Source organism: Sinocyclocheilus anshuiensis, unplaced genomic scaffold (genome assembly GCF_001515605.1).
Source record: "Sinocyclocheilus anshuiensis isolate Anshui unplaced genomic scaffold, SAMN03320099.WGS_v1.1 scaffold791, whole genome shotgun sequence".
Classification (NCBI taxonomy): Eukaryota; Metazoa; Chordata; class Actinopteri; order Cypriniformes; family Cyprinidae; genus Sinocyclocheilus; species Sinocyclocheilus anshuiensis.
In genome coordinates, this window is record NW_015549595.1 from 116,447 (window position 1) to 127,721 (window position 11,275).

General features: G+C 38.0%; 1 protein-coding gene across 2 annotated transcripts in view; it reads left to right on the forward strand.

Moving 5' to 3' along the window:
* Positions 1-5,838: 5,838 nt before the first annotated feature.
* Positions 5,839-11,275, forward strand: part of LOC107658374 (gastrula zinc finger protein XlCGF8.2DB-like) — a 49,246-nt gene continuing 43,809 nt past the window's right edge. The window contains exons 1-2 of one of the 2 annotated variants that reach the window (XM_016446887.1): positions 5,839-5,876; positions 5,941-6,048. The gene's annotated coding sequence lies outside the window, so the exon portion shown is untranslated. The remainder of the gene's footprint in view (positions 5,877-5,940; positions 6,049-11,275) is intronic. The other variant, XM_016446888.1, reaches the window with a different exon arrangement.

The window sequence follows — 11,275 nt, forward strand, 5'->3', positions numbered from 1 at the left end:
TTACCCAGCTGTAAAATCAAAACTTTGTTTAATTACCATTATAACTAGCTATCTCACAATGTTTACATATGAATAAAAGCCTACATTAAAATCTGTCATATGAATTGGTCTTTTCATTAGAAATTAGCCTACTGATTGCCACCATTGATGGACAAATTTTTTTTATAATATAAAAAATATCTGTATGACAGTATATTCTGCTGTTCTTCCCTGCTGCACCGAATATCTATACTTTTCAAAGTATCATATTGAAGTTAGAAATTCAAATATTGTGACAAAATAAATTTTGTAGGGTGCCACAAATTTGTTAAAATTTCCAAAGGGTGCCGTGACTAAAGAAAGGTTGGGAACCTTTCACTGCCCTAAACTACACTGAAATGGCGAGAGGCCCGTGGATGACACTGGCAACGAGTTATGTGCATACTCAACCCATGAGAGTTGCTGGCTCCAAGAGGTAGGGTTCTGAGAGACCAAACATCGTAATATTCGCTCTAAGTTCTGGTTGGCCCGCTCTGTTTGACCGTTACTCTGAGGGTGGAAACCAGAGAATAGACTGACAGTCGCTCCCAGTAATTTACAAAATTCTCTCCAAAATTTGGAAATTAATTGGGGTCCCCTGTCGGAAACCACGACCGTCGGGAGGCCATGAATGCAAAAAGACGTGGTTCATGATAGCAACCGCTGTCTCCTTGGCAGAAGGTATTTTGGGCAAGGGAATAAAATGGGCCGCCTTCGAGAACCGGTCCACCACGGTCAAAACAACCGTGTTGCCCTGAGAGGGCGGTAGGCCTGTAACGAAATCTAGCACGATGTGGGACCAGGGTCTCGAAGGCACCGACAGCGGCTGAAGAAGCCCCCCTAGGGGTCGATTGGAAGTCTTACCACGAGCGCAGACAGAGCAGGCCAAAACAAAACCCTGAATGTCCCGAGCCATACATTGCCACCAGAATCACTGTTTAACTAGAAACATGGTATGATTAACTCCTGGGTGGCAAGCCACGCTGGAACAATGACCCCACTGGATAACGTCAGACCGGAAACACTCCGGCACAAATAATTGACTCGGTGGACAACCGCACGGGGGCGTTACCCCTTCTAAAGCAGTGCGAACTCGACTCGATCTCCCAAGTGAGTGTAGAGACCACTAGTCTCTCAGGAATAATGCACTCAGGAGAGAGTGGGCGCTCAGAGTGATCAAAAACATGAGACAAAGCGTCGGGTTTAATGTTTTTGGAACCCGGATGATAAGAGATCAAAAAATCGAAGCGACCAAAAAAAAGTGCCCACCGAGCCTGCCTGGAGTTGAGACGTTTGGCAGACCTGATGTACTCAAGGTTCTTGTGATCAGTCCAGACGATAAAGGGAACCCCCGAACCCTCTAGCCAGTGACACCACTCCTCCAGCGCTAACTTAACCAACAGCAACTCTCGGTTACCAATGTCATAGTTGCATTTGGTGGGAGACAAACGTTGAGAAAAAAAATCGTTCCGTTACAGTAATAAACAGAGGATTCAAGCGCGAGTGCACATAAAACTTGTAAGATTATTGATGCCATTTGGCTGGATCAGAAGAAGGTCACAGTAGCAAAGCTGCGTCCAGGGTTAAGTACATACTAAATCTCAGGTTAGATGGAGCATGGGCACATCAGGTGAGGTTATGGGTTTCTGACTAACCGCTTGACCTTAGTTTAAGTTGTACTCAGTTACGTTAACCATGCATATTGTTTCAGCATTAATTAAGTTGTACGGAGTTATATTAGCTATCGGGGGCTAGTACCGGATCACTGGCTACCGTCGTTGGACCAGTGGGCGGACCTTACAAACTGTTTATTAACAAACTTGCAGGAAACAGAACACAAGGAATGGCTTCACGGGTGCAACCGGAGATAATCCTGGACGTGCTGATACAAAGTTTCATAAATCCACAACAGGAATCCAGTCGGAACAACAGCTATAGTCCAGAGCACGAAACAGAGACTGACTGGCACGAGAGCTCCGCCAGGGCTAGATTCCACACCTCTACCACAACGATCTGACAACAAGAGGTAGGAAGCAACTGATTATATAGGGAAGCTGATGAGCCACAGCTGAACCTGATCTGCTCATCAGCGAAGGGAACACACACACACACGGAGAGAGGGCGAGAGAGTCAATGAACCTGCGAACCGTGACAGTATGATTGACCCCTGCTGGCATTATGTCATTTGTAGTGGTGTCCAAAACCATAGTAGACATTATCAAGTACACTCATTAAATCCCATAATGCACCACATTAACGAATGTACAATCTAGGCATCCCCAAGTATTTTTTTGGGGGGGGGATATTAAGGCTCCAGCCGTAGAGGCGGGGGCTGGAGCCAGGGCCTCGGAGGCTGCTTTGCCATGGCCTCCTGAACTCCCTGCTCCGCCATGGCCTCCCGAGTCACCTGCTACTTGCGGATCAGGGCGTCATGGATCCCGGAACGGGCGCCTTCCAGGAGGGGGGAGAGATATGTCAGACTCTGGTATGTGTTTTGTGTGTGTTTTGCTCCTCATGTGCCTTTCTGTGTTTCCTTATTTGGTCATTTTCCTGTCCTTGTTTAGTTTAATTATGATTCCATTCAGCTGTGTTCTATTAATTACCCTTGTATTTAAGTTCCTGCCTGTTCAGTTTCCCTTTTGTCTGGTCTACTCGTTACGTGGATGTGTTTCCTGCTGTCTCCTCTCTCCTTAGTTCCGGTTATCCTTGTGTGTGTGTCGTGACAATAGGTAAGTTCATATAAAATATCTGAATTTTTTCACACTTTTCATTCTCACTAATTCAAGTTTTTATATTAATGAATCTCTGAAGGGAACCGACTGTCTTCAGAAAAATTTTTGATGCCATTTTCATATTAACTGATAAAGCAGCATTTATGAGCTTTTCTATATAGCCGTTACCGGGGAAACCGCTATATTTGTGATGTTCCAAAAGCACCTCCTGCTGGCAGAGAATGAATGTTCATTTTCAGTAATCCAGTCTGCAGTTTTTGTTTAGACCAATGCGAAAATCCACCCACATAACCCTGTTTTAAATTAATATAATACTTTATACTTCTGACTCATTCCTTTTCTTAAAAAAAAGGTTTAAAGGCTCAATGGTGAGGTTTATCATTTTATAATTTATTTAGTTTTTTTGTGAAAACCTGTATCTCAACTGTAAATCAATTGCACACTATAAAAAAAGATGGTTATTTTTCAGCTTTGTTCAGTTGAGGATACTTCTCTCCTCTTCTCTACTAAGTAATTAGTATATTAAATGTATAATCCATATTGTTAAGATTTTAAATTATTACTTGCATAAACTCAGACAAACAAACAAACATAAAAGAAACTTTAAAGCTATTATTTTTTTATATTACATTTTCCTTTTAACATTGCGAATGGCTCAAAGTGCTTTTGGCTTTCAGAAACATAACTGCTTTTACATTTACATTTATAATTTAGCAGACGCTTTTATCCAAAATTACTTACAAATTAGGAGAGCAATAGAAGACCAACAAGAGAGCAACAGTATACAAGTGCTGTGACAAATTCTCAGTTAGTCTAGAATAGTACACAAGGTATTATTATGTTTTTAATATATAAATTAGAAAAACAAATAGAATAAAATAGAATAGGTAAGTACTAATATTAATTGGTCAGGTGCTGACAAAAAAGATGTGCCTTTAGACATTTTTTGAAAATGGTTAAAGACACAGCTGCTCAAATTGAGATAGGTAAGTCGATCCACCAGCTGGAAACGGTTTACTCAAATGGAAGAAACCAAACAGATACTCAGTACTTTTTGGTATTTAAATACTTTTTGGTATTTAAGGAATCACATTTAAACTTGACATTCTTATTTTTATTTCTTCTTTTATATATTCTTATACATATTATACATATTTTCAGGTATTTTTAAAAAACTCAAATTAACTTTCCATGGCCATAGTTATAATATTAGGGGGAAAAAATGTATGTGCGCTTCAGTACTGAATAATATGAACTCTGCTTTATGAACTCAAACACAATTTGCATTTTAATACAGGTATATTTGGTATAAATGGTTTCTGTACCCAAACATCACAGTTTTGGCTTTTACACAGAATCTCACAATATATTTTCAGTACATCATTAGACAATAACGTATTACATCTATAAAAACATAATTTAAATATGTATTCCACCAAAAGTTCAATCCTGAATTCCTTTGATATCTATTTTATTATTTGTGTATATATTTATGCCTGTAAATTTCTATGCGCTCTATGCTTGTGATTTGAGACACCGCAGCGTGTGAACGAGACTTTTATTTTGGTATAGCGATGTGACGTCATGAGGCTGCGTCTGTTGTGCTTTGGCTGAAGAAAGGTTTGTGTTTTAAGCAATTAAGGTGTTTAAATCTATACAGACCGTTCAGTTATTTTTTGTATATTTTATAGTAAATTATAGTAATGTATTATAAGGTGCTTTATCTATCATTAATTTCGTTTTTGTGCGTCCGCGTATGAGTAACGGAAAGGTGCGTCTCATCTTGCTCTCTATATTTTGAATCAGGTTGTCGTGAACAGGATTTCGGTCACTGGCAAGAAGTGATGGAGAAATATTTGTTTTTCGGAATTTGACATGAATGATTCACTGTCTCGACGCGCTCGAATCACCACACGGTTACATTACATTTACATTTAGTCATTTAGCAGACGCTTTTATCCAAAGCAACTTACAAATGAGGACAATGGAAGCAATCAAAATCAACAAAAGAGCAATGATATACAAGTGCTATAACAAGTCTCAGTTTGCTTAATGCTGTACACGTAGCAAGGTTTTTTTATTATATAATAAATAAAAAAAACTGATCGAATAGAAAAAGATTAGAGCAAGCTAGTGTTAGAGGCCTTTTTTGCTTTTGTTAATTGTATAATAAATAAAAATAAAACAAGTAGATAGAATACAAAACGATTAGAGAAGCTAGTGTTCGTTTTTTTGTTTTGTTTTTAAAGAAAACAAGCAGTTAGGTAAATGAATAGAGTGCAAGTCTAAAAGGGGCAAGTTTTTTGGGGGGATTTTTTATTTATTTATAAAGAATAGATTTAGAATAGAGAGTGCTAGAGTTAGAGGGTCAAATAAAGATGGAAGAATTCCGATTCTTGAAGATGGCTAAGGACTCAGCTGTTCGGATTGAGTTGGGCAGGTCATTCCACCAGGAGGGAACAGTTAATGAAAAAGCGAGTGAAAGTGATTTTGTGCCTCTTTGGGATGGCACAATAAAGCGATGTTCACTTGCAGAATGCAAGCTTCTAGAGGGGACATAAGTCTGAAGTAATGAATTTAGGTAAAGGGGTGCAGAGCCAGTGGTGGTTTTGTAGGCAAACATTAATGCCTTGAATTTTATGCGAGCAGCTACTGGTAGCCAGTGAAAATTGATAAACAGAGACGTGACGTGCATTCTTTTCGGCTCATTAAAAATTTATCTTGCTGCTGCGTTCTGGATTAATTGTAAAGGTTTGATAGAATTGGCTGGAAGACCTGTTGACGACACGTTGTTCCAAAAATGTAAATGCACAATGCAATGAGCACACAAACGTGTATGATGGCAACTTTTACAGATCAATACAAATTTTTTTTTTCATAAAAGTGTGATTTATTAAGTATAATCTATTAACCAATAAATATGCCATGTAATAAATAAGACGTACCTTTCTGTTAATTATTCTTATCTTAAACAAAAATTGCCAAAACACACAGAAAAAAACTCCCGATGAAGCAAATGAGATCCATGTGACTTTTTAAAGATGGCGTTTATTAAAGAGGAGAGTGAAGACGTGAAGATTGAAGAAGCATTCAGAGTGAAACAAGAAGATGTTGAGGAACAAACAGGTTGGTTTCCATTCTCAAAAGTTAATTTAGTCATATCTTATTAAAATGTTGGAATTTATTAAAGAGACGTGTGAAGACATGAAAATGTTGGAACTGATTAAAGTGGAGTGTGAAGACATGAGGACTGAAGAAGCATTCAGAGTGAAAAAAGAAGATACTGAGGAACAAACAGGTTGGTTTCCATTCTCATTTATATCTTATTCAAATTTTGCCCTCTACAGAAATTTTAATTGATATTGATATGATACTAAATTTATATTTTTGAAGAATGTCATATAAGTGGCCTAACAGATCATTCAATGTAGTGGTCACCATAATTTAGGGCACACCCTGGAGCACACAGTGACAACAAACAGAACAAACCACAGATAAAAAGCTGATCAGTTTACATTTTGTACAACTGCTAACTTATATATAAATCTCTTAAAGTCCCCCTGTAGTGAAAATCAAGTTTTTTGTTGTTTATTTGTCTATGTGGTGTTTTTAATATGCTTTTAGACAAACTATGTGCCAATCTATTAATCAACACCATTGCTGAGTATATTCTCCTTAAAACTGTAGTTTCCCAAAGGCAGTCCCAGAAATGCGGTTTGAAGCGGCCCTCGGTTTGCTACGTCACAATCCAATAACCAATCACGTCAAGTGATCGATTCCTATCACTAGCATGCAAAATACACCAATACCAGCACAAAACCAACAATAAATCAGAGCAAAAAACCCATGAAGCTGTGGTTCAATGTGAATTTAGAACCGCTAACTTGCATTATAACCCGTGGCAACAGTGTAAAAGTAGCCCGGAGTCAGACGCACCTCTCCCGCAGCTGCGTCTGCACTTCAGAAGCGTATGCTCGCGGGCGCGAATTAAGAATCACAAACGGCTGCATTCGAGTCTTCAAGGCATTTTAGGACACAACATCGTCAAGTAAGTAACTTTAATGAATGTTACAGTATTCACTGTAGTTGTCCGCTAGTAAAAATATAGTTTTATCAGTCATTATCCATGAATGCCACAGTGGCGTTCCGTCCATATAAGCTGCGAATGCTCCACATACCCAGGCTGTCTGAGAGAATGAGTTCACGGGCTAATTAATATAAACATGATTATAAGTTGATCTTGTCATTTGAGATGTGACTTAAAGCTTAATAAAGTGTTGGGAATAAGCATGTAAAATTATTTATTTGAAAACAACGGCAATTTTCAGTTGCGGTTGCTTCCGGGCGAGCGGATTCTCCTCCGCTCTATTGCTGTGACTCTTCAGGATTATAGCGCGTTCTCAGTGATTTGCTGGTCTGCAGGAGATTTCATGAGCGAGGTAAGCTGTCTGCAAAGCGCTCGCCCAAGTGGAAAAATCCGCTGTTGCTGTCAGATCTCGATTGCCGAAACTCGACTAAATCATATGAAAAAAAAAAAGACATCATAACTGTATATTTTCCGTATACTTGTGTCACTTACAATTAAAGTCATTTTCTGATTTTATTGTTGTTTGCAACATTACTTGGCAATATTTTAAAGATACTACTATTATTATTATTATTTTATTTATTTAATTTGATGTATTCATTTATTTTTATTTTTATTTTTTTTATTTTGCATGGTCTATTATTGGAGTAGTGTCGCCCGGGTGGGAGTTTACTGGGAATAAAAATGAATGAATTAATGAATAAATTAATAAATAAATCATTCAGTCGATGCAGAGACATATAGTGCGGGGGAATCCCCCATCTCCCCACCCTCTGAATATATCATAAAGTAACTACTTTATTTGGCGGTTTTTACTCAGAAAAGCAGCTGTTTTCTAGCATTCGAATAACTACCTCAAACTATAGAAAAAGGATTAGAGATGAATTTCCTTTACAAATAAATTAGGAATGTGCATACTTTTAAATCGACACCTGCCACAGTGTTTTCCTCTTTGAGTGTGTCTTAAAAGCGATGGGGAGGGGGGCTTAATCTTATCACTCAGCATACCTGGTTAAAAAAGTCACCGCTCGCCACTAATATGCCATTGTTTTGCGTTTACTACAGTTCAGTGGATCAGGAGGCGCTGGCTGGTGTGACTGAGTAGAGGCGGGACTAATTTGCATATTCATAGATCAGCGTATAGTAAATGAGGCAAGGGTGTAGAGTTACATTCAAGCTATTTTAAGGCATGAGAAAATTATTTTCACAAGAAAAACATTTAAAAGTGTAATTTTGATGATCAAAGATACGTTTTAAGTTTTTTTTCTTCTCTCTGGTCCTCGAATCTGATTGGCTCAGAGCCTTTTCCAGGAGTACAATTTTCTGGTGATAACAGATCTCCAACCATTTCACTCATTTTATAAATAATACTGTTTTTGTTTCACAGAATGTAGTTTTAAGAGTTTTTTTAGGCGAGAATGTAATTGTTTAGACTTCAGATGTGCAGTTTGTTAATGAAGATAACATCGATTTGAAAATTTGCTTCGTTGTTTTCGGAGATGTGAGCTCCAGGGCGTTAGCGGCTGTTCAGCGCTCATGAACCCGCCCCGCAGCCTTTGTATTTTTGACTGAATTGCAACTTTTATGATGGCTGTTGTTGTTTATTATGTATTATTATTATTCAATAAATAATATTTTATGTAAATAATAATAGTATTTAATAGTAGTTTTTAGTATTGGGAAATCTTGTGTGTGTTCCTGATGGTTCTAAACTGACATTTTCAAATTAGCAACGAGGCTTGGTCTCAGCTGTAAACTGTCAAACTGAGATTTGAATCTATGGCGGAAGGAAGTAGTTCCACACAAAAGGGGTTTTTAAAGACATTCCGTTGTTGTTTTTTATGTCTTTACACACTCATGCGGTCGAACTGTTGTATAAACGAGTAGCCGTGTGATATGGCTGTATATCAGCACAGCTGTGATTACTGTACCTACGGCTGAATCACGTGCTGATATACGGCCATATCTCACTGCTACTCATGTGATATTGCTCATATATAAACTAAAAATTTGTAATTGTATCATAACTTGAGGGTGAATTGTGTGATTATCTTGACCTATACTGTATGCCACTATTAATATCCCTTCCCCATTTTTGGCCTCTAGAAAGTAAAGAGACTTTATGGTGTTTTATAGGAAGACTTCTTATACCCTGCAGCTCAAGCAGTACCTTCTTTTCAATCTTTATTTTCTTGCACTTTCTTAACATTCTTAACACTTCTTGTTAACCAACAAAAAACAGATTTAAAAACAAAGATGCTTGTCGTCTTTGACAGTTGTGTGATTCTGGGCCTAATGGAGATGTTGGAAGAAATGACCTGCCTATCTAACAACATCAAGCCTATTTTGTGGTGTCATGAAGCTGCTTATCGTACTTGACAACAGCAATACTATGGATTTAGAAGACAATGGGATCCAGTACTGGAACATTGCTTGTAAAGATAGAGGCATGCATGCAGTCAGTCTGTATTGAATAAACCCATAGGCCGGCATGCAAACTGGCCTTAGAACATGAATAACATTGACAGTAACATTGACATTGACAGTGATAAACCATTCACATTCTTGACATTAATTTTGCAAGCTTATCATACCATCACAAAAGCAAAGTTTAAAGAATTTCCTGAGTGTTTAATGACCAACCTTTTTTATTTAGCCGTCTTACAGAAATTTCTAAGATGGCAATCTCTTTCATCTTAGTATTATTGTATAGTAGCTTAGTATTATTATTGTATTGTTCCACTTTTTCTAATTTTAAGAATAAGCCCAGCGAGTGAAAAAAATCTGTCAGGGGATCAAAACTAAATACAACACTTTTCTTCAAAATAAAGTATGTTACACAGTTTTGCTTCGCAGGTGCTTTTGCTGCTTTTAATGTTATGTTTAGATTTTTTAACTGTAAACAAGAGAGTCATTCTGCTTGTCTTTCCTGAGTTTCTCTTTGTGTACCTTTATTGTACACTTACGCAGACAGCTGTGAGAGTATCGAAGGGAGGGAAAAAAACTAACAGTGTCTTTTGGACAGAAAAGAAGGGATTCAGTCTACTGACCACATTGATTTTTGCAGGAATGGAATCGCATTTAGCTAATCCAATTAGAGCATTCTCAGGGTCCCTATTTCCCCTTTGTTTTGCGGTTACTCACTATCTATTGATCTAAATGGGGCTCCCTACCAGCCCTACAGTGAGAGTCTGGCTGACTGCTCCCTGCTGATCTAAGATCAGTGATTTAAGCACTGTGTCTGTCTGTTGCTGAGCTTGCAGTCTGATTGCTGCAAGTTCTGCTGGATCATCAGTCTGATGCTGGATGAATCTTCCCTTGAATTTGGGATGCATGCATGTATTTATTTATCTATCTTATACTTAATTTTTATTTGTTCATTTTGAATTTTTGGCTGGTAAAGTGCAGTTTTTTGCCTGGTGATTCAAAGCTCATTGTCATGTTATGAAAACCTGCACTATATTCTTATTATGAATTGTAGGTTTTTCCATGCCCCACATCTAGTTTAGAGAGTTGACCGGAATTAAATAAGATGAGATTGAAACTGATGTCTAGCCCACCCGGTGGCATACAGACTATATTTCAAAACCACATTTCTATAGTTACCCCCTTTCCAGAGTAACTTTATCTCTACAACACACCAAGGGCTCACCATTTGCCGGTTATAGTAAGGTAACTAATGCTTTTCACATGACGTAATACTTTATTGGTACGATACGCATTGTAGCAAGCTGCCAGACAATGAGGTGCTTTTAGTGTGCATATGAGGATTTTTTAAACATTTAACAGCATATGGTATACTTACTGATTCTTGAAGATAATACCTAACAGGATAATATGGGGCCTCATGTGCAGCTTTTAAACCCTTAGTGGTTTACATGAGTTCTAACTTTCATTTTTCACAAATCCTCAAATACCTTGCAGGCCTTCCAGATATGTTTGGACGTTTATTCGAAATTGAGTGGTTTTATCTGTAAGGCTCCGTCCCTTCATATGGTATCTAATCACAAAGGAGGCGAATGTTTTTCTGAAAATGCACCGTGTGGATTTAATAGCTAAATGTTAAATGCCGAATTGAGCCCATACTAATGGTCTTGCTAAGAAGAGAGTCAGGAGAGAAAGAAAACTAGCAATACATTTCAGAGCTGTCCGTTCAGAGCAAACAGCCATGGATTACCAATCAGACCACATGGAAGATTAATGGCCAGGCTTGTAGCAGGCTAATTTAGAACAATAACGGCCAATTAATTACGTATAATAAGGCTTTCTTGCCTAAATGCAAATGCCGGCATTGGTGTGGAAGCTGCAAGTTATTTCTCGTTTCCCCAGTGGTGTGTTTGACTTTCTGTCTGTTGTGTTCGTTTGATAAATTGAGGTGTGTTTTGGTGTGCTCAGACTTCTGTATCTGCAGATGCTATGCACTGTCTGCTGCTAATTG